We start from the raw sequence: 24,647 nt of genomic DNA, 5'->3' as shown, positions 1-24,647 counted from the left end.
CCGAGGGGGGAACCTGGTCGAGGTCACGCGGCAAACATGGGCAGAGCCGGAGTGGACCACGTTTGGGTGAGGACGGCACAGTCGGCTGTTGACTCCGTGAACCAGGAGTCTAGGGTTAATGACTCTACAGTTGAAGAGGCCCCACCACGTATGTGCCAAAAATCCAAACAAAAGGGCAAACGAGATTATTTGTGTTTAGTAGCATGAGATCTGAGTGAAAGTGAGAACGCAGTCCGAAGCGGGAGGGTAGGAGCCCTCTCCCAGCCAGGTGGTTGGGGAGGAGGGGACCAAGGAGGTGGGAGTCACCCCACAGGGCCGCAGGCAAGGTGACCGTTTGACCCCGTGACCTCACCCTGTACTCACAGACTCCAACGCTCAACACCAAAAGCAGCTTTAAACAGTATAGATTTTATGGAAGTCTTCACGAGGAGGGGAGTACAGAGCTTGTTTCTTCAACAGCCAAACTTTTCCTAAATCTTTAAACAAAATTTCTGCTTTTTCTTAAATTTTCTGTCCCCATCACAGCTTTCATATTCCATGGGTTTCTTTCTTCATGCACCCTTGAATCGTCCCTTGCATGTCCCCCTTGCCTCCTCCCAGACATCTCTCGCCAATGCCAGGCATTAGCATCCCGCCCACCCCACAGGCCTGGCGGGGGCACAGGTGTGGCACCAGGGAGCCACCGCTGTCTCCAAAGTAGAGCTCTGGGAACAGCGTGCTTGTGAGCCAGGGTGAGTGTGCGTGTGTGTGTATGAGTAGGGATGGAGGTGTGAATGTGTGTGTATGTGTGTGTAAGGGTCTGTAGAAGTAGGGGTGAAGGTGTGTGTATGTGTATGTGGGCATGGGGGTGTGAGTGTGTGTGTATGTGTATGTGAGGATGGGAGTGTGAGTGTATGTGAGGATGGGAGTGTGAGTGTGTTATGGATGGAAGTGTGAGAGTGTGACAGTGTGAGTGTGTCAGAGTGTGTATGTCGGGGTGGGAGTGTGAGAGTGAGAGTGTGTGTGTGTATGTGAGTGTGTGTAGTGTGGAAGTAGGGGTGGGAGTGGGAGTGTGAATGTGTGTGCACGTGTGTAAGGGTGGGGTGTGAGTGTGTGTGTATGTGGGAGTGGGAGTGTGTGTGTAGGGGTGGAGGTGTGAGTGTGTATGTGTGAGTGTGTGTGTAGGGGTGGTGGTGTGAGTGTGTGTGTATGTGTGTGAGTGTGTGTGTAGGGGTGGGGGTGTGTGTATATGTGAGTGTGTGTGTAGGGGTGGAGGTGTGAGTGTGTGTGTATGTGTGAGTGTGTGTAGGGGTGGAGGTGTGAGTGTGTGTGTATGTGGGAGTGTGTGTGTAGGGGTGGAGGTGTGAGTGTGTGTGTATGTGTGAGTGTGTGTGTAGGGGTGGAGGTATGTGTGTGTATGTGGGAGTGTGAGTGTGTGTGTAGGAGTGGGGGGTGTGAGTATGTGTGTAGGGGTGGAGGTGTGTGTATGTGTGAGTGTGAGTGTGTGTGTAGGGGTGGAGGTGTGAGTGTGTGTGTATGTGTGAGTGTCTGTGTGTGTGTAGGGTGTAGGGGTGGGGGTGTGAGTGTGTGTGTATGTGGGAGTGTGAGTGTGTGTGTAGGGGTTGGGGTGGCCACGGGAGCAGGAGGGGCAATGAACAGCCAGCTGTGCCCACACCATCTGGTGACAAGAAGGACAGAGGTTGCACTTGGAGAGGCTGAATTGTAGCAGGGAGAAGCAGCAAGGCGTCCACCTAAGGACTCCTGGACAAAATTCTGGTGGAGCTAACTCTTACAGACATGATTCTGGGCAAAAGTAAGTGATCAAGCATTGAAGTGTAGATTGTGGAGTCTCTTATAGAGGTGGTCCTTGAAACCAAGAGGCCAGGCAAGCACCTTAAGAAGATTATGATAAAAGAAGAAGACTCATTTCAGTGGGCAGTAAGTATTGAATGCCAACAGAATGCACAGAAATATACCACTTGGAAACTTAAAACCGTGTCTTGACAGAATTTCTTCCAGTTGAAGGTTAGAAAAATAATCATATCTTACACGGTACAAATCTCTCAATCATTATTTTGCTTGTCATGAAAACCCAGAGAGAAGATTATTATTAGCCTCATTTTATAAATGAGAAAAATATTCAAAAAGAATAAGTGCCTTATTAAGTAACTTATCAAGGTGATGGAATTTGGAACTAAACTTTGAAATGCTTCTTTCAGAAGCTTTTACCACATGCTAAGTGCGACCACTAGGTCAGTAGTTGGGGATATAGACACAGACAAACACCATCTTTGCTTCCACCAAACTCACTTCCATCATTAGAGATGGCAAAACAACATGGGTGATTACACGTCAAAAGTAAAGTTGAAGCATGAGACGGACTAACTCAAGTATGAAGGACAAAGAAGAAAGAGTGACTGATAGAAAGACAGAAGAGACACCATTTTTTTTTTAGCCTTTTACATGAGAAAAAAAAATTACAGGAAGTCTAAACATTTTATCCTACAATACTGAGAAAAATAAAGATGAATGTTAATAGAACTCAAAGAAGAGTTATTCAAAGTATAAGAATCAAGACTATGAAAGTCCTTGATGGTGGTGTTGAAAGTGTTCCTTCTTTGTCTGAGACCACCAGCAGTCAACTGGCTAAAATGCCCAGTGTGGGGCAATGGGATGAAACGACTTCTTCAGATCTTTGACAGCAGAGAGAATCTATGCCAATGTCAAATCACTCCTTCCTTCATTATGCCAACACTTTACAAAGATTTTCTCTCATTTAAACTAGATTCAAATTCTGTTCTGCCCTTGTATTCAAATTCTTCCTCCCAAGTATGATACTGTTATAAGTTATAGACTCAGTCAAACACCAATACGTCATTTATCCTTACAGAAGAAGTGCCTTATGAGTTCTGGAATCAATTGGATTTAATTATTTACTATTGTACATAAAACTCACTTATTGAAATAAAGACTCCATTGCTCCTTCTTTTATTCCATTATACCATGCATATAAATATTTATTCAGCTAATAAATTTTAAGATATAACACCATACATTCTTAAATAATAGGAATATGACACTTTGACCATAAATTCAATTGTAGGGTAAAATTAATTCTGATGCTAGTCCACACCATCATGAACATTGTCTTTTTCAGTTAACCAAGAAAATATAATTTCAATTTTACTAAAAGGTTTGGCAATACTCCCTTCCACAGCTCTTCCTTAAAGCACATCCTGTGTTTAGTTGATCAATGAAAAGCCCCAGGAATTTTAGCTGCATGTAAAATGGATATATCTTCTGACAGGAATAAATAACACATGAAAATATAAATAAAGCATCTTCTCATTGATGTCAAACAGGACAATGGGAGCTGGTAACTATAATCTTTTCCTGATGACTTGGCTTAGATTACCGAACAAAACATGTAGTAATAACCTATTAAGTTCAATAGTGTGAGCCATTTTCTGGTAGAACTTCTATAAAGAAAGAATTTTCAAGAGAAAATAGGTTATAAAGTGATTAATTTGTGATCTTACATTAATATAATTTATGATGCTTCAATTTCTTTTCATATAACCTATCTTATGAGAACAGAAATGTGGCTTTAGAGACAGTAACTGGGGTGACAAAGAGGCAACTCCAATTTACTTAAGGACATTCTTATATTTTGAGTACTGTTACTGTTGGCCTTGCATTCATTTTCAACAAAAGTTGAGCATTTTTGTTTTCCTTAAGTAAAAGAAAACATGAACTAGAGCTAGATTTTCTCCCTATTTAATAACATCTAGTCAAATTAGCTACATTGGTAGAAAATATGTATATAAAAATACTTTCTAAGATAAAAATCCGTTTACAGAAGACTGTACCTATCAAGAAAATAAAATTACTGCAAATTAGGATGTATGCAATACCAGTATATTTTATGAAACAATCACATGACCAAAAGTTATACTGTCAGACTAAAGACATGGAGGGTAAATCCACCCCCCACAAAAGAAACCCCACCCACCACCTAACCAATCAAACCACTGATACATATTTAGGGTTGATGAAATTCATCATGCTAAGTAATTAAAGAAAATATCTACACATTACGTATCTCAAAAGCTTGTATCAAATCATCAACGATATGGTTTGGCTCTGGGTCCCCAGCCAAATCTCACATTGAATTGTAATCCCCAATGTTGGGGGAGGGGCCTCGTGGAAGGTGATTGGATCATGGGGGGGACCTTTCCCCTTGCTGTTCTCATGATAGTAAGTTCTCATGACATCTGGTTGTTGTGAAAGTGTGTAGCACTTCCCCCTTTGCCCTCTCCCTCCTGCTCAAGTCATGTAAGATGGGCTGGCTTCCCCTTCACCTCCTGCCATGATTGTAAGTTTCCTGAGGCCTCCCCAGCCATGCGTCCTGTACAGCCTATGAGTCAATTAAACCTTTTTTCTTTATAAATTACCCAGTCTCAGGTAGTTCTTTATAGCAGTGTGAAAACGGACTAATACAAGCAACCATTCAATGCCCCATTAAAAAGAAGTGGCAAACTCTTGGTACAGTGGCACAGTCTCCACCTCTTCTTGCCATCTTTTCAGTCCTATAGCAGACATTTTTAATTGATTATGGCTCTTTATTCACCCGAGGGTAGGGAAAGACCCAGAATCTTGTGTAACACAGTCATACTTCCCATCAGAGTTCCAAAATGAGATGAAGTTCACCTGCACTTGTGTGAGACTAAATCTTCAACCAGTCAGTAGACAAATATTTATGGAGTGCTCAAAGGACACTTATGCTTAGGAATACATAGAAGAGATTCAACTCAGTTTCTGCTGAGATTAATTTCCAAAAGGGGAAAGATGCTAGCAAGGCATTAGTATACATAAGTAAGTCACAATTACCAATAAATGAAAGAGTATTCAGAAGAAGGCCAGCTCAAGGTGGCACTAGGAGGAACGGAGAAAGGCAGGGTTGTTTAGGAAACCTACTTGGAGGTCAAACTACATTTTGGTTTGAAGAAAAATAGGTGTGCTTTGACAGATGGGAGGAGAACAGTTCTATTTAACATGATTTGCCTTGAGGTTTGTACAGTACCCTGTGTAGCATATCCCACCATCTTTCAAAGTATGTTGCAGCCATTGTTGCCCTGACATATGCAGAATCACAAACAGATTTTTCCAGATAAATAAATGCTTGGAGATCAGTCATATAACAAGTAACCTTTAGAAGAGCAGAAAGTTTGCCAGTTTTCCCAAAGCCTCTCTTTTTTTAAAAAAAAAAAAAACAAAAAACTTTTTTCTTTACTTTATTTTTATTTTAGTGTTTAGTTGTTACCAACCCAAAGCCTCTCTCTTATAAGCAATATTTGACAATAATAAAATATCAAACCCCACTATAAATTGACTCACCAAGGGCAGAATTGAAAAAGAAAACTGTACATGTTAAAGATTCTTTTGGAGGAGTGTAAGGAAATTGTGAAGAATTAAAAACAAATCCCTATAATATAGATGATAAAACCTTGTGAAATTAAAAAAATTTTCCAGAGAGAAATATTTAAGAGGAAGTTGACAATATTTCTGATAATTTCTCTTAGGTGCTGGCAAGCTGTTGAATTTTAGACACATTTCCTTGCTGTTCTATAGACATTAACACAGGGGATGAATGGCATGAGCTGGCAAGACAAAAACCCAAGGAGAAGGACCTTGAGGAATCTGGAAGCAGATATTTCATATTCTACAAGTAAAAGAACACCATACTCTCAAGACATACATTTTCTAGTCACCAACACCACCTACTCTTAGTCAAGTGATATTTTAGTGGCTGGCTACGTACAATGGGGAAATTGAGAAATTATTTTAATGGAGCCTATGTCTCCAGAAGATTATATGATGCTTTATCAATGGAGAATAAATATATCTGTATATGCTTCAGGATTATCATTAGACTATCACATGCAAAAGGGGAAATAGGACAGGTTTGGGGATATCAGAGAGCAGCAGGAAATGTGGTGTGTCTGAACTGCTCGAGTCATGCCCACAACTCCCATTCAGCCGGCTTACGATGGAAGAGGTGAGCCCCTTTTCATTTCAGACAAATCCTTTTGCTATGTCTTCCCACCTCCTCAGGGGCCTTGTACAACAGATTATAGCCTTTCTTTTTTGTACCTTCAGTTACATGGAGCTCATATTTTTCTTCATTTAAACATAGTCATGTCTTTTCATCTTAAAACTAACAAGTCTCTGTCTAACCCCAAAACCCTACCAACATTTGGCCCCACTTTCCTTCTTCAAAATCAACTTTTAAAAAAGAGTTGCCTGTACTTGCTCTGTTCCTCAACGCTTACTTATTGTTTTTACCCATTATAATCTGGCTTCTGTTTTACCTCTGTATGAAAACTGCTTTCCCCTAGACAGCATTGTTGCTCAGTTCAATGGACACTTTTCAGCCTTTATTTTACTTTGCCTCCAAGAGAAATTTGTGACTCTGCTCTCTTTGTTTAAAACATTCTTCTTTTGGTTCCCATAGAACTAAACTCTCGTGGTTTTTGACCTACATCTTTGGCTGCATCTGCTTGCTCTCCTTTAAGGGAGTCATCTGTCCCTTAAATGTAGCTGTTTTAGTCTGCTGGGACTGCTATAAATGAATGCTGAGGCTGGATAATGTTTAAGGAAAAGAGGTTTATCATGGCTCATGGTTCTACAGGCTATATAAGAAACATGGCAGCAGCATCTGCTTCTGGTGAGGGCCTCAGGAAGCTTCCATTTATTGTGGAAGATGAAGAGGAGCTGGTGTGTGCAGAGATCACATGGCCACAGAGGAAGCAAGAGAGAGAGGAGGAGCTGCATTTATTGTGGAAGATGAAGAGGAGCTGGTGTGTGCAGAGATCACATGGCCAGAGAGGAAGCAAGAGAGAGAGGAGGAGCTGCCAGGTTCTCTTCAACAACCAGTTTCTGCAGGAACTAAGAGTGAGACCTCACCCACTCCCATGAGAATTCACTCCCCTGAGAATGGCACCAAGGCATTCACGAGGGATCTGCCCCCATGATCCAACCACCTCCCGCCAGGCCTCACTTCAAACACTGGGGACCAAATTTCAACATGAGACTTGGTGGCACCAAACAAGCTATATCCAAACATACCCAAACCACAGCAGAGGGTGAGACTCAGAACTGCACCCTAGATCATCTTCTGTCCCTGCCCTGTGTCACTTTCTATGGACCATCTCTATCATCAGTGACAAGAGTGCTCTTCCATTAATGACGATAGTTATCCCCCAAGACCTGAACACTCTTGAATGGCTGAATAAAATCTATTATTTCCCACCTGGCATTTCTTGTTGAGTCCCAGGACAAAATGTCCTGTTATTCAGGGAACATTTCTATTTCAATGTCTCCCATTTGGTGAAATCTTAACCACGAAGGACAGGGCAACTTACAATTTCCCTCCCTCCCTGCAAACTTGCTCGTCATTCCATTTCCCCTTTCAGAATTTAGTTTTCAGAACAGAAATCCAGAAGTTATCTTTTACTCATCCTTCTCCCTCACTCACGATTCTCTGTCATTAGGATCTGTCCTTTGTATGTCTTCAGTATTTTTCAAATAGTTCCATTTTCTCCATCTCCTTTGCCCCTAACACACAGAAGCCACCGCCATTTCTCATGCGGACAGCTGTATCCAGCCCCCTCCATCGTCTCTTGGTTTGTCTTTATCCCTTCCCATCTTGATGTTAAAATGGTTCCTCTTATTTTCTTGAACTCGTAATATATTTTTTCACACAATGGAATGCATGGCAGTTATTTCTTCGGGCTAGTATGCAAAGTCATTTAGCCACACAGGGTAATTTAGAAAATGGCATCTCTCAAGTTCAAGGCTGGTATCATTTCTCTCTCTCCTCTCTCTCTCTCCAAATTACCATCTAGGTCAACAGTAAAATGCCTCTTGCAGCCTCCGGCCTCCTGCATTCTACTCCATCCCTCTGTTTTTACTGGTAGGTGCACTTTCTGTTCATCCATCAGTTCAGCCATCTCTTCATCCATCCTTTCACACACCTTCAGCTTTATCCCTAAATAATGTAAGTATCCTAACAGAGATGTAAAAAACATGAAAGTAGGTGAGAAAAATACAAAGGATGGTGAGCAGGTTATTCCCATTGTGAACTGAAGATGGATTGCAGCAAAGAATACTTCACGGGGGACAGATTCCTGCTGAGAATATTCTGTAACATCACAATACAAGAGAAAACTTCACAGAAAATGTGTTTGAAGTTGCTGAGACCATCTGCTCCTGGGAGATACCCTTGGCTACACTGGCAGGGCCACTCCAGCTGCAGTCCCAGAGGGATGTGGCCCTGGTGTGAGGGGCAGTATTTCAGCCAGAGGAGCAGAGGTGGGAGAGGGCTGAGGGCTGGTTTCAGGGGTGGAGGCTCCTGGAGGAGAGGTGGAGGGGCTGGCTGTGCAGGGCCAGGGCCTCCTGCTGGGAGCGTGAGCTGGGTTGTAGGTGAGGGGTGCTCTTTACCTTGCTCTGCTCTCAGGCCATGCCTGGACTGTTCTTCCTGCTCCGGCACCTCAGGGAATCAATCGCTTTTGTCTCTTCCTCTTGCCTACTCTTCCTGAACAGGGTTCCTCTTCTCACTGGTCCGCAGGAAAACTGCTGACCTTCCCTGGTGTGCCTTAGGGAAGCGGAGCACCCTCAAAGTGTAAGTGTGTTTTGCCAGAAACAAGGCCAGGACCACAGAGCCACCTTCCTCTGCCCCTTCTTTTGTCTCTGGTCCTTATTTCCACATCTTCCCACCTTTCCCTTCCCTCACTGCACTGCCTTCTTCCTTCTCCTCTTCCTTTGTTTCTCCTTTCCTCATTTTCTTCCCTTCTCCTTCCCTTCTTACTAAACATAGTAAGAAGTGGACAAAGTATGTGCTTTGGTCTGACACGCAGGCTGGAGCTAAGAGCTACTCTCTCAGAGGACTTGCAGGTCGGGGCTCGGGCATGTTGCGGCAGCAGAGGAGCCTCTGGAGTAGCCAGGCCCAGCGGGACACGGCACCTGGCGCAGGCGAGCTCTTCTCTATTATAAAAGTGTGACTGACGCTAATCTTCAGCTCTCCGGGGTTCTCTTCATCATAAGTATTCTTGGAATGAACATCACTGTGCTGGCCTGTCCTGAGGCACTCACCTCAGCCACTCCCTTCCAGGCTGGGCCTTTGTGTTCTGTAGAGAGCCGCCTTGGGTGGTAGAGGCTGGCCTGAGAGTCCCAGCACGTCAGTGCCCACTTCAAGCCATGTTCAGAAGCAGCTTATTTTATTTGTTCTAAATAATTATCTGTCTGTTTCAACATATACTGCAGATGAAATTCTGCCAATGCAGCATTACAGAAATACCAACGTCGTGCCAGCTCCAGCTGAGAGTGAAGCTGGGACTTGTTTACGTGCGGTAACCGCATGCTCAGCATTCTTGGGTGAGGTTTTATCATGACCAACCTGCAGCCAATGCTCTAGAGAGGCTCTTGCACCTGTCCGGTCCCACCGCAGAGAGGCAAACGGATCTCTGTGTGTTGAGGGTGATTCTGAACTATGCAGGCTCATGGATAAGGGGCTCTGACTGGCAGATGGAGTTTGTTAAGGGTAAAAGGAGTCACCCGGTGGGTGCTGGTCCTGGGGAAGGGATGCAGTCAGCCAGGATTGCTTGCCTTTTCAAGCCACCCTATGTGAAGTCACCTTTTGTTGAGGCATCCTGGCTAAGCGGATCTGGGCTCATAGTTGTCAAGACCTGCAAAGTTGCTGATCCATCTGTGTGGAATTGTCTGCATCCGTGCAGGGCGTGACAACCCAGCACGTCAGTGTGGTCAGAGCAGCCCAGGGCTCTCCTGCATGCAGCGCCAGTGCAGACTCCCAGCGAGCCCACCTGGGGACTGTCCACCGCTTTATAAAGCGTATGGGCAGGGAACTCTGGCCAGGATCGAGCAGGATGTGCTTAACATAACACAGACTGTTGTTTTCTTGTTCTAACAGCATGTTCAGCGGCATGGCAGTGAGTGGGTCACAGGACACGAGAAAAGATAGTGGATGAAGTTAAGAGAAAGAGGAAAACCGCAGGAAGCAATTTTGGAGGACACCGGTACTGCCAGCAGGAGAAAGCCCAGCCGGCAAGCCATGGCTCCCCTGTGGGCCTGCCCGCCTTGCCAGCCTCCCACAGGTGGTGCTGCTCCCAGCCATAGCCCCATCCTATCCTGAGAGCCCCTGTTTGGGGTCTCCACTTTCTCTGCTGGCCCAGAGGAGCTGTTGCCTTTGCAGGGATCTTCCTAGTTGTGCCTGAAGGTTGCGGCACCCTTGACCTCTCTCCTCTGCGATCTCAGTAGGATCTTCATTTCTGTCCTGCAGGCTTCTTTCACAAGGCTGGAATTCCTGGCAGGGACACCTTACCTACCTCCTCCTCTCTCTCTAAATACTGGCTTTCGAGGCCTAGTTGGAGGCCTCTCTCCTCCAGGAAGCCTTTTCTGAATGTCTGAGGCTCTGACAACCTTCTGGGTGTTTTCCTCCCTAACTCTGCACCTGCGGCAGTTCGGCATTACACACCGTCCCGCGTTCTTTACTTGTTTCTTCAGCCACGTTTGAGGGATTTCGAAGGTGAATTACTGTTGCTGTTTCCATCAGCAATAAACAGACATGTAGACACATACTTGGACACATTTGGACACATCAAATAAGTCTTAAAGGCCGTGGAATGAGTCTTGTTATATATGTTTTTCCATTCTAGATGGCATGAAATTTAATGTCTATTCAAAAGTCAGAACTCTAAAACTCCACTGAGAATAAGCTTTCCAAATAACTAGTGTATTTTCTCCCTGGAACTTAAAATAGGAGGAGGAAAGGCAAGTCTAATTCTGAGAAAGTAGAATCTCTTTTGGATGTTTTGTCCATTAAAATAGTGAATATTTTATTACACTAAAAAATGCTATGTGTGTAGACTTAGAGTAAGTAATCCATATACACTTTAGGCTGATAAATTGGAATAACTGGTATTCTAAGGGGCTTAATTTCCCAACATAAGGACACAGTTACCTGTGCTACAATGAAGAGATTAAAAAATCGGTTTTTGAAAGCTTTACCTTAAAGGAGTGCTGTGTAGTAAAGAAGATTCATATTTGCTAAGCTCTTTAAGAACTGTAATGCATGGCACAAATATTACGTATATAGACATAAGTTCTCTTTGCAAAGAGCTTGCACAGCGGACAATGTTCTAAGAAGATGGCCACTTGGAAGTAAACAGAACTTTGAGGAGTTTCTGATGCCACTGTAGAGAATGTCAACAATGGCAGTATTACATTTGCTGCTTTTTATTATTTATTTCAATGCCCAGAAGCAAACCGTTGAATAATTTCACCATCAGGTTAGAATTGAATTAAGTTCTCAATTATAGGAGCTTAGTGGGACTCTGTGGACCTGAAACCGACCTCTGCTGTCGCCTGGAGACAGTTCTGGGCGTCTTGCTGACGCAGCCGCTAAAGGAATTGTGGAGCCTGTTGGTCCTCATGAGATGAAGTCAGCGCTTTCCTCATCTGTCTTTTCTTCCTTCTTAAGGAAAATTCTTCTGTCCCAAATGTCTTCCCAGAGGAGGGTTCTCCTCGGACTATTCAAGGGTCTCTTCCGACAGCATTTGACAGGTGTGGGATTACTACTTCACAAAGTCACGAGACTGAAGGGGAACGGTGGTGCTTGACTGCGGATGCCACGTTTGTGCTCCGGGTGCAGGTTATTCGAGCTGTGGCTGAACGGCTTTGGAACCATTACCGGGGCAAAGCCTGCAGACAACAACTTGCTAAGCCATAAAATGATGATTCTGGCAAGCAAAGATCAGATGCAATCTGAGTGTTCTGAGAAGCAGAAGAATCTGTGCTTTGAAAGGGACCACAAATACTGTTTTTATTTGTTGTTGTTGTGGGTTTTTTTTTAGAGGCAGGGGTCTCACTCTGTCACCCAGGCTGGAGTGCAGTGGCACGATTATGGCTCACCGTAGCCTCCAATTCCTGGGCTCCAGTGATCCTCTTGCCTCAGCCCCGTGAGTACTACAGGTGCGCACCACCTCTCCCCGGGGTAACTTTCTGTAGAGACGGCGGTCTCACTATGTTGACTAGGCTGGTCTTGAACTCCTAGACTCAAGTGATCCTCCTGCCTCAGCCTCCCAGAGCATTGGGATTACAGGTGTGAGCCAGCAGATGCCTGGCCTGCAAATGCTTTTAAATAGAGATATGAAATTTAGCCCTTTTTACTGTAGTAAAGTGTTTACTATTTTTATAAACAAAACATCAGAAGGAGATTCTACTTTCTCAGAATTAGACTTCCCTTCCATCCTATTTTAAGTTCCACGGAGAAAGTAAACTAGTCATTTGGAAAGCTTATTTTCAGGAGTTTCATACTTTTGGACTTTCGAATTAGACACTAAATTTCAAGCTGTCTGGAATGGAAAAACATATATAACTAGACTCATTCTGTGACCTTTAAGACTCATGTGATGTGTCCAAATGTTGGTTACTGTGCTACAGAATGACTCCAGTCTGCATTTATTCCAATTTATAAAGGTTTCTTTTTATTTTCAGCTGAAACTTTTACTTTGCGAAATGTTATAAAAATAATCATGTTTGTTTACTGCGGTTCCTTTACTTCTGCCGTATTGCCGAAAGTTTAAAAAAAAAAAATTGACTGTACTTTTTCCATAAAAAGGAATTCTTTGGTATAAAGGTGGTTTACTATTCATACCCTAATGGCAGTGCATTGGTGCACTATCTTAATCTATTTGTCACAAACTGACTGCCAGCATAATTTTGCGGAGGCATGTTGGGCCTCCGCTGTGTGCCACGTACTCATCTAGGTTTACTTTTTCAATTATTTTTTTCTTTTTTGCCTGCTTAAACATTTCCAGAGTTTATCTGCCTCCACTGGTGTCCATTTCAATCATTTTCAGGCACAGATTAAGAACACCCTCTGGGCTCAGGGACTCTGACTGCATCTTCTGACACCAGAAGTACTTCAAGTTGCTCTCACTTGAAGAATCCATTGCCTGGAGAGCTGGTCAGATTCCTAGAGCGTCATGGATTTTTTGTCACACTGATTAGTGGTAGATTGAAAAAAAATAATTATCTTGTTTTCTTATATATATATATATCATAAACAGGAAACAAATATGTGTGTCTTCTCTGTATATTTAAAAACAATAACCTTCTGGTTACGTTTCCAGACTCTGAACTCATGCTTGTTTTGATGTTTACTGTGGTTTTCCACCAACACTGCCTCTCTGTATGAGCTTTAGTCAAAAGTTAATTTTTAAAAGCTTCATTAGTGTGCTGTTTTTCTAAGCTGAAATTAGTTTTTCCAACTTGCACGTATCTTATCAGCTTAGCTGCGTCTGCCTTACTTTCTTATTATCGTCATCTATGGCCGGTGGTGTCAATTGGATGAGAGGTTGCGCTAATAACACCCAAGTTGTGGGTTTCATTCTTGCCACAGGGAGGGCAATTCATCTCGATGGCCAGGAACAGGCGGACCCATCTTCTCCAGTCTTGCAAACGTGTATGAGGGTCTGGGTGTAAGGGTGAATGTTTGGTGGCCCTGGGTGTTAAAGCTTTGTAGTCCCCATCAGTATAAAGCTGTTTCTGCTACTGCTGACCTAGCTCAGTGCAAGTCCTGTAATGATGGGTAGGCTGCTGGCTCTGCTCCTTCGTGAGGGATGGCATACCCATGGGAATGGCTTACAGTCCTCTCGTTATCTTTCCGTTACATATATTGGTGCATCTTCATCTTCTAACTCATTAGAACACCAGTGATGCAGTTTGAATATTTGATCGCGCTCGAATGTCGGGTTGAAATGGAATCCCCAGTGTTGGAGGCGAGGCATGGTGGGTGGTGTGCTTTGGTCATGGGGTGGATGCCTCATGGCTTGATGCTGTCCCTGCCCTAGTGAGTGAGCACTGGTGAGATCTGGTTGTTAAGTGTGTGGCACCTTACCCTTCACCTCCCTCTTGTTCCTGCTTTCGTCATGTGATGTGCGTACTCCTACTTCGCCCTCTATCATGAGTAGAAGCTTCCCGGGGCTTCCCAAGAAGCAGATGCCAGCACAATGCTTCCTGTACAGTCTGCAGAACTGTGAGTCAATTAAATCTCTTAAAAATTATCCAGCCTCAGGTATTTCCTTATAGCAATGCAAGAACAGCCTAATACAAGCAGGAAGTCATGTTTTTACATGCCACAAACATTCACATGGAATCTTATGTGGTTGACCACGATTATTTTTTAAGGTACCATCATCATTTATAAGGTTTGAGGGAGGCACGTCTCACACATGAGTGTGAAATCCTACTCATCACGCTTATGAGCTACAAAGGATCAGTTTACCATGATTTTTAATCCCATTGGCTCTTTTAATTAAAATAGACCTCAATGATGCAAATACTTTCAAACATTTTTGGAATTTATCCTTCCCTACATCATGGGTCACTGTGGAGGCTGCTGCTGAGTGCAGCCCCAACCCTCCTACAGAACAGGTTCTCCCCAGGCACTGGGATGTGAGCCACTGATGGCTGGGTCTCATCCTGGGAATTGCCCTCCGCCTCAGACAGTAGCAGCTTTGCTCAAGGTTACCCCTTTCTCCAGCAGCCTGCATGGGCTGGCTAATGCACGGGCACAAAGCCCTAGCTCCTTGGCCTCAAGTGGAGATTACCTGGGACCTCCTCCAGGCAGTCTAACCTCTCCTGCCCAGCCCTGTTTCTTCCTCTTTCTTCCTGCCTCCAGCGTTATTAATGCCTAACTGACAAATAAAAACTACATATATTTATAGTGTGCAGTGTGATGTTTCAACACATGTACGCTATACCCTGTGGGATGATTAAATCAAGCTTATTAGCATATCCATCACCTCACATGCTTCTCATGTTTTTGTGGTGAGAACATTTAAGACCTACTCCCTTAGCAATTTTCAAATATACATTATTATTTCCAGCGTCACCATACTGCAGTGGATCTCCAGAACTCATTCATCCTGTCTCATCAAAACTTTGTGCCTTTTGACCAACATCTCTCAATCCACTTTCCTTCCCCAGGCTCCTGCTAAACACCGTTCTACTCTCTGCTTCTGTGAATTTGACTTTAGATTCTACATATGAGTGAGATCACGCAGTATTTGTGTTTATGTGACTGGTATATTTCACTTAGCATAATGTCCTCCAGGTTCATCCATGTTGTCGAAAATGAGAGGATTTCCTTTTTTTCATTTTTTATTTTTATTTTTTGGTAGAGACAGGGTCTTGCCGTGTTGCCCAGGCTGGTCTGAAACTCCTGCACTCAAGTGATCCTCTTGCCTCAGTCTCTCAAAGTGCTAGGATTATAGGCATGAGCCACTGTGCCCAGCCAATTTCCTTCTTTTTAGAGGCTGAATAGTATTCCATTGTGTATATCTACCACATTTTCTTTATCCATTCATCCACTGATGGACACTGAAGTTGATTCTATGTCTTGGCTACTGTGAATAATGCTGCAATGAAAATGAAAGTACAGATATCTCTTCAACATACTGATTTAATTTCCTTTGGATCTATATACCCAGAAGTGAGATTGCTGGATTATACAATATCTCTATTTCTAATGTTTTGAGGAACTTCCATACTGTTTTCCATGATGGCTGTACTAATTTACACTCCCTCTAACAGTGTGCAAGGGTTCTCTTTTTCCACATCCTCACAAACACTTGCCGTATTGGTTCATTCTCACACTGCTATAAAGATACTACCTGAGACTGGGTAATGTATAAAATACTCACTCACAGTTCTGCATGGCTGGGAAGGCCTCAGGAAACTTACAGTCATGGCAGAAGTGGAAGAGATACACCTTATATGGTGGCAGGTGAGAGACAGTGAGTGAGGAACTAAGGGGGAAGAGCCCCTTATAAAGCCATCAGATCTCATGAGAATTCACTCACTATCATGAGAACTGCACGAGGGTAACCACCCTCGTGATCCAATCACCTCCCACCAGGTTTCTCCCTAGACATGCGGGGATTATGGAGATTAAAATTCAAGATGAGATTTGGGTGGGGACACAGCCAAACCATATCACTTGCTATCTTTTGTCATTTTGATAATAGCCATTCTAATAGGTGTGAAGAGATATCTCATCCTGGTTTTAATTTGCATCTCCTTGATGATTACTGATGCTGACCATCTTTTCAATGTACCTGTTTGTCATTTGTATGTCTTCTTTTGAGAAATGTCTATTCAGATCCTTTGCCTCTTTTTTTTTTTTTTTTTTTTTTTTTTTTGAGATGGAGTCTCACTCTGTCCCCTAGGCTGGAGTGCAGTGGCGTGATCTTGGCTCACTGCAAGCTCCGCCTCCTGGGTTCACGCCATTCTCCTGCCTCAGTCTCCTGAGTAGCTGGGACTACAGGCACCCGCCACCATGCCTGGCTAATTTTTTGTATTTTTAGTAGAGACGGGGTTTCACTGTGTTAGCCAGGATGGTCTCGATCTCCTGACCTTGTGATCCACCCTTCTCTGCCTCCAAAAGAGCTGGGATTACATGCGTGAGCCACTGTGTTTGGCCATGCCCATTTTAAAAATGGGTTATTTGTTTTCTTCCTATTGAATTGAGTTCTGTATATATTTTGTATATTAACTCTTATAGGATTTTTGGTTTGCAAATATTTTCTTCCATTCCATGGGTTATCTCTTCACTCTATTGATTATTTCCTTTGCTATACAGAAGCTTTTTAGTTTGATATAATCTCACTTATCTAGTTTTGCTTTTGTTGCCTGTGCCTTTTGGGTTGTATCAAAAACAACAACAACAACAACAACAACAACAACAAAACTATCTAGGCCGATGTCATGTAGTTTTCTCCTATGTTTTCTTCTAGTAGTTTTACAGTTCCAGTTCTTATATTTAAATCTTTAATTCATTTTGAGTTGATTTTTGTATGTTGTGAGATAAGGCCCAGTTTCATTTTCTGCATGTGGATATCCAGTTTTCTCAATACCATTTATTGAAGAGACTGTCCGTTCCCTGTGTTATGTTCTTGGCAGCTTTGTTGCAGATCAGCTGACTATAAATGTGTGGATTTATTTTTGGCCTCTCTATTCTGTTCTATTTGGTCTACATATCTGTTTTTATGCCAGTACCATGCTGTTTTGATTATTGTATCTTTGTAGTATATTCTGAAATCAGGCAGTGTGGTGCCTCCAGCTTTGTTCTTCCTTGTTTTTGAGATGGAGTCTCACTCTGTTGCCCAGGCTAGAGTGCAGTGGCATGATCTCAGCTTACCACAAGCTCCACATCCCAAGTTCAAGTGATTCTCCTGCCTTAGCCTCCTGAGTAGCTGGGATTACAGATGCCTGTCACCGTGCCTGGCTAATTTTTGTATTTTTAGTAGAGATGGGGTTTCGCCATGTTGGCCAGGCTCGTCTTGAACTCCTGACCTCAGGTTATCTGTCTGCCTTGGCCTCCTAAAGTGCTGGGATTACAGGTGTGAGCCACCACGCCTGGTCCCAGCTTTGTTCCTTTTGCTCAACATTGCTTTGGATTTTCAGGGTCTTTGTGGTTCCATATACATTTTAGGATAGTTTTCCTATTTCTGTGAAAAATGCCATTGGAATTTTGATAAGGATAACATTCTCAGTCTCTTATAGGCATTATTTCCGTGCAAGAATCTCCATCTCAGAGCCTATTTCCAGGGCACCTGACTAACAGAATCACTCTGTTTCTGTTTTATTTTTCATCCACTGTTTAGAAAAGCAATTCAATTAGCAAGGCACATCTTCATAATGCATGCCTTTCTGGCCTGTTTGTGGACCAGCTCCCTCTCCCTAAGCATGTTTCTCCTGGTCCTCAGCCAGTTGAAAGCCCACCACACGCTAAAGCCAGCAAAAAGCAGTCTCCCTCAAGCCTTTTCTGACCACTTTCTCTTTCCTGTTCCTTCTTCCAAAATTAAGTCCTCCCGTAACCCTTGATTTAGGCTTCTTCTTTTATAGCATTTACTTTTTCCTGTGCATTACAGTTGAGTCGTTTTGCTCCCTCACTAGAATGCAGGCTTCTACCACTTCCATCCTTCTTCTGCTTTCCCATTGTGTGTGGAGCTCAGTGGGCACTCAGAAAATGTTTTCTCAATGGGACACACACATTTTTATTCTCAGTATTTTATTTTATCCTTAATATTCTTTTATTTTTTATCTTTCATTTTTGAGATGGAGTTTTGCTATTGTTGCCCAGGCTGGAGTGCAATGGCGCAATCTTGGCTTACTGCAACCTCCGCCTCCCACGTTCAAGTGATTCTCCTGCCTTAGCCTCCCAAGTAGCTGGGATTACAGGTGCCTGCCACCATGCTTGGCTAATTTTTGTATTTTTAGTAGAGACAGGGTTTCACCACATTGGCCGAGCTGGTCTCAAACTCCTGACCTCAGGTGATTCACCTGCCTTGGCCCCCCAAAGTACTGGTATTACAGGCACGAGCCACCACGCCCAACCAATGTTCTTTTATTTTACTTCTTTTTCCCTGTGTATGCTATACACATATCATACCTACTACATTTTTTAGTAGAAGTTAATTGGTAATTATTTAAGGCAAGATCAATCTGTACACTAAGTTAAATAATCACAATATTACAGTCTCATTTACTTTTCCTTTTTGAGTTCCATAATCATTAACTTTCTCTACAGCATTCTGATATTGCTACAACTCTACATGATTTTTCAAAAGTAACATTTGAAACGTTGTAGTCAATTCTCTTAATTACTTGGGATGGAGGCAGTTTGGACCCAGTAATTTATATATGTTAATATTTGTAACTGTTTCTTTATCTGATGTCAATATCAGGTTCTGCAGAATCTACATTATTTCTTAGTGGTTCAAATCTCTTGATTTTTCTTTCTTGGGTAGATTAAGCAAATGCTTCAGCTCTTTTAGGATGGCCATTAATTCTACCCCATCCTCATTATTTGTGAACTTGTATAAAAGTGTTTTCCGTGCAATGCTTTTGTTCACTTTTTTTTTTTTTTTTTTTTTTTTAAGTGAGACAAGGTCTCACTCTGTCGCCCAGGCTGGAGTGCGGTGGCGCGATCTCAGCTCACTGCAACCTCTGCCTCCCAGGTTCAAGCGATTCTCCTGCCTCAGGCTCCTAAGTAGCTGGGACTACAGGCACTTGCCACCACACCCGGCTACATTTTGTATTTTTAGTAGAGATGGGGTTTCACCATGTTGGCCAGGCCAGTTTCGAATGCCTGACCTCGGGTGATCCACCCACCTCGGCCTCACACATCCTTCTTTGGATGCATGTTCCCATCTCACGCACCCTCACAGTATCGTCAGGAATACGGTTGGTTGCGATGGACCATGGGGGACCTTCATTTCCACAAGCTGTCCCTGAGAATTCCAACCTGCTTCTCGTAAATATAGTTACATGCTCAAATATTTTTTTATAGTGGGTTAATTTTCTTGACTTTTCAATTTCCACCGTAATCTATAATAAAAGTTTAAAAATACTTTACAGTGTTTTGTCATTTGGTCAGCTCACCTGAACAACTTGATTTATTTAGTGGGGAGGAGGATTTTACTCTCAGCTAAATGAGAAACCATTGGGAGGTATTTAAGCAAGAGAATGGCATGATGGAATTCATGTATTGAAAAGATAACTCTTTTGCATGGAAAGCAGATTTTCAGGCTTTAAGAATAGATGCAAGGAGAAGAACTAGAAGACAAATGCAGAAGTTCAACCCAGAGATAGTGAAGGCTTGGGAATCCACATTCTGGATACCATGAGACATGCTCAGCTTTAAGGTGGGTTAAGAGGGCTGAGCCAATGAACTTTGCTGCTGGATGGGCTGTGTCTTATAAGGATTAGAGAAGAATAAAGATTGACTTTTAGGGTTTTGGTCTATATAACTGGTGGTATTGACTGAGATGGAAATGGCCAAGAAAGAGTGGACTTTGGAAGAAAATGAAGAGCTATGTCAGAGGTTAATTCTAAATCACCTGTTTAGACATTCAAACAGGAATAGTGAGGCGGTGGTTGGACATACAAATTAGAAGGGTGGGTAGAGCTGGGTGTATCAACCTGTGACTCTGTCATCTGTGTATAAAATGGCTTAAAACCATGGACTAGAACAGGGTTGTTGGACAGAACAGGCACTGTGGACCTTCCTTGCAGAGTAAGCACAGCGGGGGCTGTCCTGTGCGTTGGAGGACGTTTGGCCGCATCCCAGGCCTCCAGACAGGAATGCCTGCAGCATCTCCTCACCTTGTGACAAAAGTGTCTTCAGACATTGTCAAGTGACCCCTGCAGGGCAAAGCTGTCCCCTGTTGAGAGCCACTGGACTATATACATGTTGAGAGAGTGCAGTTGGAGAAGAGAGTGGCTGGAGTCCTGTGCCTGTTGCAGAGGGAGGAGGGGGAGCTAGCCCCGGAGATGGAGGAGTGTCCTGTGAGCTGGGAGGAGCTGGAGGAGCAGGTGGACAAGGCTGTTATCAGAGCAGATGGCTGGTTGGGGTGAGTGTTGCTGGGAGTTTGAGTAAGACGAGGACAAAGAACAGAACCTTGGGTTTGGCAACAGCGAGGCTACCGGGGTCCTTGACATGAGGCATTTCAATGTAGAGAAGGAGACAGAAGATAACTGGAGTGGGTTGCAGAGGGGACGGGGTTAGTGTTGAGGGCGTGGACATGAAAAGCACTGACAGCCCTTGGAAGGAGTTCTGTTGAAGAGAGCAGAGAAGAGGCGATGCCCATAAGGGGATGTGGGGGCAAAAAGGAATTTCTTTCTAGCATGAAAATTGCAGTAGAAAGTGGAATAATTACAGAAATTAACTTCTTGGGTAGATAAGAGAGGATGGAATTCAGTACAGCCAGAGGGGCTGGCTTTAGATAACTGCACAGAGATTGCTGTACCCATCACATGAGGAGGGAAGGTGAGATGAGGACAGAGAGAGGTCAGTTGATAAAAGTTCTCAGTGGGAAGATGTGCTAGTCTTCATGTGATAGTTTCCATTTTCTTTGGAAAAGAGGAAGCTAATTTATTCGCAAAGAATGAAGAATAAAACACCCCTAAGAGTGCAAATATGAATTCCCTAGGGCAGGGGCCCCAGCCTTTTTGGCACCAGGGACCAGTTTCATGGAAAACAATTTTTCCACGGACCAGTGTGGGGGAAGGTTTCACGGCTCAAGTGCGTTACGTTCATTGTGCACTTTATTTCTATAATCATTACATTGTAATATATAATGAAATAATTATACACCTCACCATGATGTGAAATCAGCCCTAAGCTTGTCTTCCTGCAACTAGATGCTCCCATCTGTGATGGGGTGATGGGAAACAGTGGCAGATCATCAGTCATTAGATTCTCATAAGGTGCACACAACCTGGATCCCTGAGACACACAGTTCACAACACAGTTCGCACTCACGTTGTGAGAGTCTAATGCTGCTGCTGATCTGACAGGAGGCGGAGCTCAGGAAGTAAAGCGAGCAATGAGAGCAAACCTAAATACGGATGAAATGAAGCTTTGCTCACCTGCCCACTGCTCACCTCCTGCTGTGCAGCTGGTTCCTAACAGACCACGAACCAGTGCCAGTCCATGGCCCGGGGAGTGGAGACCCCTACCTGGGGACCCTTTCCTAGGGGTATGTAGAAAGTTGGTTGCCTATTTGAGAATCATGATCAAAGGTTTCAAATGAGCAGATGCGCCTCCTCCCCTCCTGAGCCAGCTGCATGGACATGGGCTTTGTATCTGTGACTGGGCTTCCCCTGGAACCCCGGCCTTCCCGTCTGGGGACTGGTGTACTCCTAGACCTGCCTGTTGCCTGCTCTATGGGGGCTGGGCTGCTGTTGGGGGTGAGTCTCCTGAGTCCGAGCTTTCCCTTGGTGCTTGCCAGGGGCTTGTTTTAGCCTTTGGTCATCATACCTACAATAATCGGGTTGCACCCCTAGCTTCTGCAGGGAGTGGTACATTCCCAGGCCTCATTTAGTCAGGCTACGCCTCTATTGCCAAGCCTGGTTCTGCCCATCCCAGAGTCTTTCACACTTGTGCCCAGACCCCAGTCCTATTAGGACTCAACGGAGGTTTTGAATGAGAATTGGGAAGAATTCACTTGCAAAGATCATGCTGGTGAAATGCTTGCGGGTATTTCAAAGTTCCTCATGGAGAATGTAATTCTGTAGATACAGCAAGTATAAATGATCATTGCTTTTATATGGATTATTGAAGGATTTAATTAGACAATGCAAGTTGAAAGCAAGCACATTGAATATTGTAAAGTTGCAGAGATAGTTAATGACAGCAGAACCTTATATAATAGGTGGTTTTGTTCTTGGAAGAGGGTTTCCTAAATATTAATAATTAAAATAAATTGGACAGCAAATTAGGGGAAAATATAGCAATGTTGTCAAACATGACAGCATCTCACACTATGATAAAGTTGTATCTCTGCATTGTGTGTGCATGTGCATATGTATGCACACGCGTGTGTGTACGGGGGCTGGGTGCACTGAAAGGCAGATAGATGGTGTTTATGGAGGGCTAGGTGCAGTAATCAGACTTAACTTGATTTTTCTAAGCCATTAAGCTCTCATTTGCACTTTAGATATTCTATTTATCAGCTATCCTTGCTTTATATTAATTATAGTTTTCAAGCATTTGTAAATATTTCCCTAAAAATCCTGCCTTCAGTTTGTGTTCCTCTTCATTTTTCTTCCCCTTTTCTCTTGAGAGCAGCATGTGAATCGATGGTCTCATTACTGTCTTCTGTCCATCCTCCCCCAGGTTTTTGTCTAAGTTCCCCCACTTCGGTTTCCTTGGTGACGTGCAAGGCCCTTGGTTTCCAGCCCTTGCCCTTGGTGCTGGCTCCAGTGGGGACAGACACTGCTTTATGGCCCCCCTTTCACATCTCCACATCACCCTGGTGTCCCAGATCCCTCAAGGCGCATGGAAAGGCAGCTGTTCCCCAGATCCTCTTTACAATGGCCAGCTCTCTATTAGACGACACAAGAAAAACTTTCCTTCTCACGTGAAACTCCTCTGGACACAGAAAAGAGGGAAAAGTCTATATTTCATGTGTTCGATTGAAAAATGATCTCTAAAATTACTTAAGACTCATGGATCCTTCTCTTCCCAGCCAGGCTTCTGACAAGCACACCCTACACTTATTGCTGTGGTTCCTGACCTTCAGTGTGCTTTACAGTCACCCAAAAGCAGGCTTTGTCTCAAACACTTCCTGGAAATTGCTTTTGTTGAGGCCACTGTTGATCTCCTAAACGATAAATCCAAGCACTGAAGCATTGGGAAATTTTGATCTCTTATTCTTGACTTTTCTGTCTCTCCTGCCATTCTCAAGCCTTTTCCTCTTCCTACCCGGTTAAATGTTGGGGTTTCCAGGGTTCCACCAGGGGCCATTACTCTTCATTGCTTTATGTTGTCCTTGGGTGATCTCATTAACCACCACAGTCATGCGTGTGGCTGTCTTTCCAGCCCAGATTGCTCATAAATAGCTCTAAGACCTATATTCTATTTGTTTATTGGCTGTTTCTACCTCGATGTCCCATAAGCATCTTAAATGCAACATAACTAAAAATAAAATCATCATATTACCCTAAAACATCCTCTTTCTAAATCTGGCATTAGATTAATGACATCAGGATCAACCTAGTCAAGGAGAATGGAATCTACTAAATTGACTCCAGAAGAGAGAGAAAACAGAACAATATAACAATGCACGTTATTAAAGCTATTACTGAATTAATATAAAAATATGGCATACCGAGATGGCGTTAGAAGTAAATGAATTCAACTTTCCATGGAATGATATTTCTCTATTTAAGCCTATTTCAACTATTATAGAAAGAATCCTCCAAAATTCTTTTAAATAATGACGGCATACCACTGACACTGAAAGTTGATAGAATAGTTCTAAAATAGATGATTATCTTGAATATTACAAAAATCTTTACATAATTACTAAAGAAATTTAGCAGTACATTGTACAAAAAAATATGCCATGACTGAGTGGCATTTATTTCCTGAATACATGGGTAAATTTAAAAAAATTACAAATGGGTCAAATTAATATATAGTAGTAGTATGTTAGAGGAGGTAAATTATATAACTTACATAGGAGGTAGGACAAGAGGCATGTTAATAAATGTCAACATTCATTTCTGATGTTAAAAATCAGTGGTAAGGCAAGAATTGACAGATTTTTTTTAAAGCCAGCATGAGGCTTAAGGATAAAATGCTAAAACATACCTATTAAAGTATGGAACAAGACGAGGATCTTAACCATTGCTACAACTATTTAAAACTGCCATTGAAATGGCAGTCAATGGTGTTAAATGAGAAATAAATCGAAAGTTTGAATACTGGAAGGAAGAATTATTATTACTATTTGCAGATTCTATGATTAACAACCTGAAAATATAAAGAGAATTACCCAAAAGATTACAAAATATACCTACATAGCTGCACTATATATAAATAATTATCAGTGAGAAAATATAGTAAAAGACATTGAAATAAGTACACCATTTACGACAGCAAACAAACAAAACAAAACAAAAAATAAAAAAACAAAAGATAAAATATCTATTTAAAAGATGATATATAAATTTATACAAAGAAAACTTTAAAACTCTACTGAGAGACTTAAAAGAAGGCTTAATGATGTCATACT

General features: G+C 42.8%; 1 protein-coding gene and 1 pseudogene across 1 annotated transcript in view; both read right to left on the bottom strand.

The window, feature by feature from the left end:
- PACRG (parkin coregulated) overlaps nt 1–24,647 on the bottom strand; it is a 584,691-nt gene that overhangs the window by 73,106 nt on the left and 486,938 nt on the right. The window lies entirely within an intron of this gene.
- On the bottom strand, nt 14,241–14,336 carry LOC126954112 (uncharacterized; annotated as a pseudogene).

The sequence above is a fragment of the Macaca thibetana genome, chromosome 4 (assembly GCF_024542745.1).
Source record: "Macaca thibetana thibetana isolate TM-01 chromosome 4, ASM2454274v1, whole genome shotgun sequence".
Classification (NCBI taxonomy): Eukaryota; Metazoa; Chordata; class Mammalia; order Primates; family Cercopithecidae; genus Macaca; species Macaca thibetana.
The sequence above is the reverse complement of the archived record's forward strand: the minus strand, read 5'-3'. Positions and strand labels throughout refer to the sequence as shown.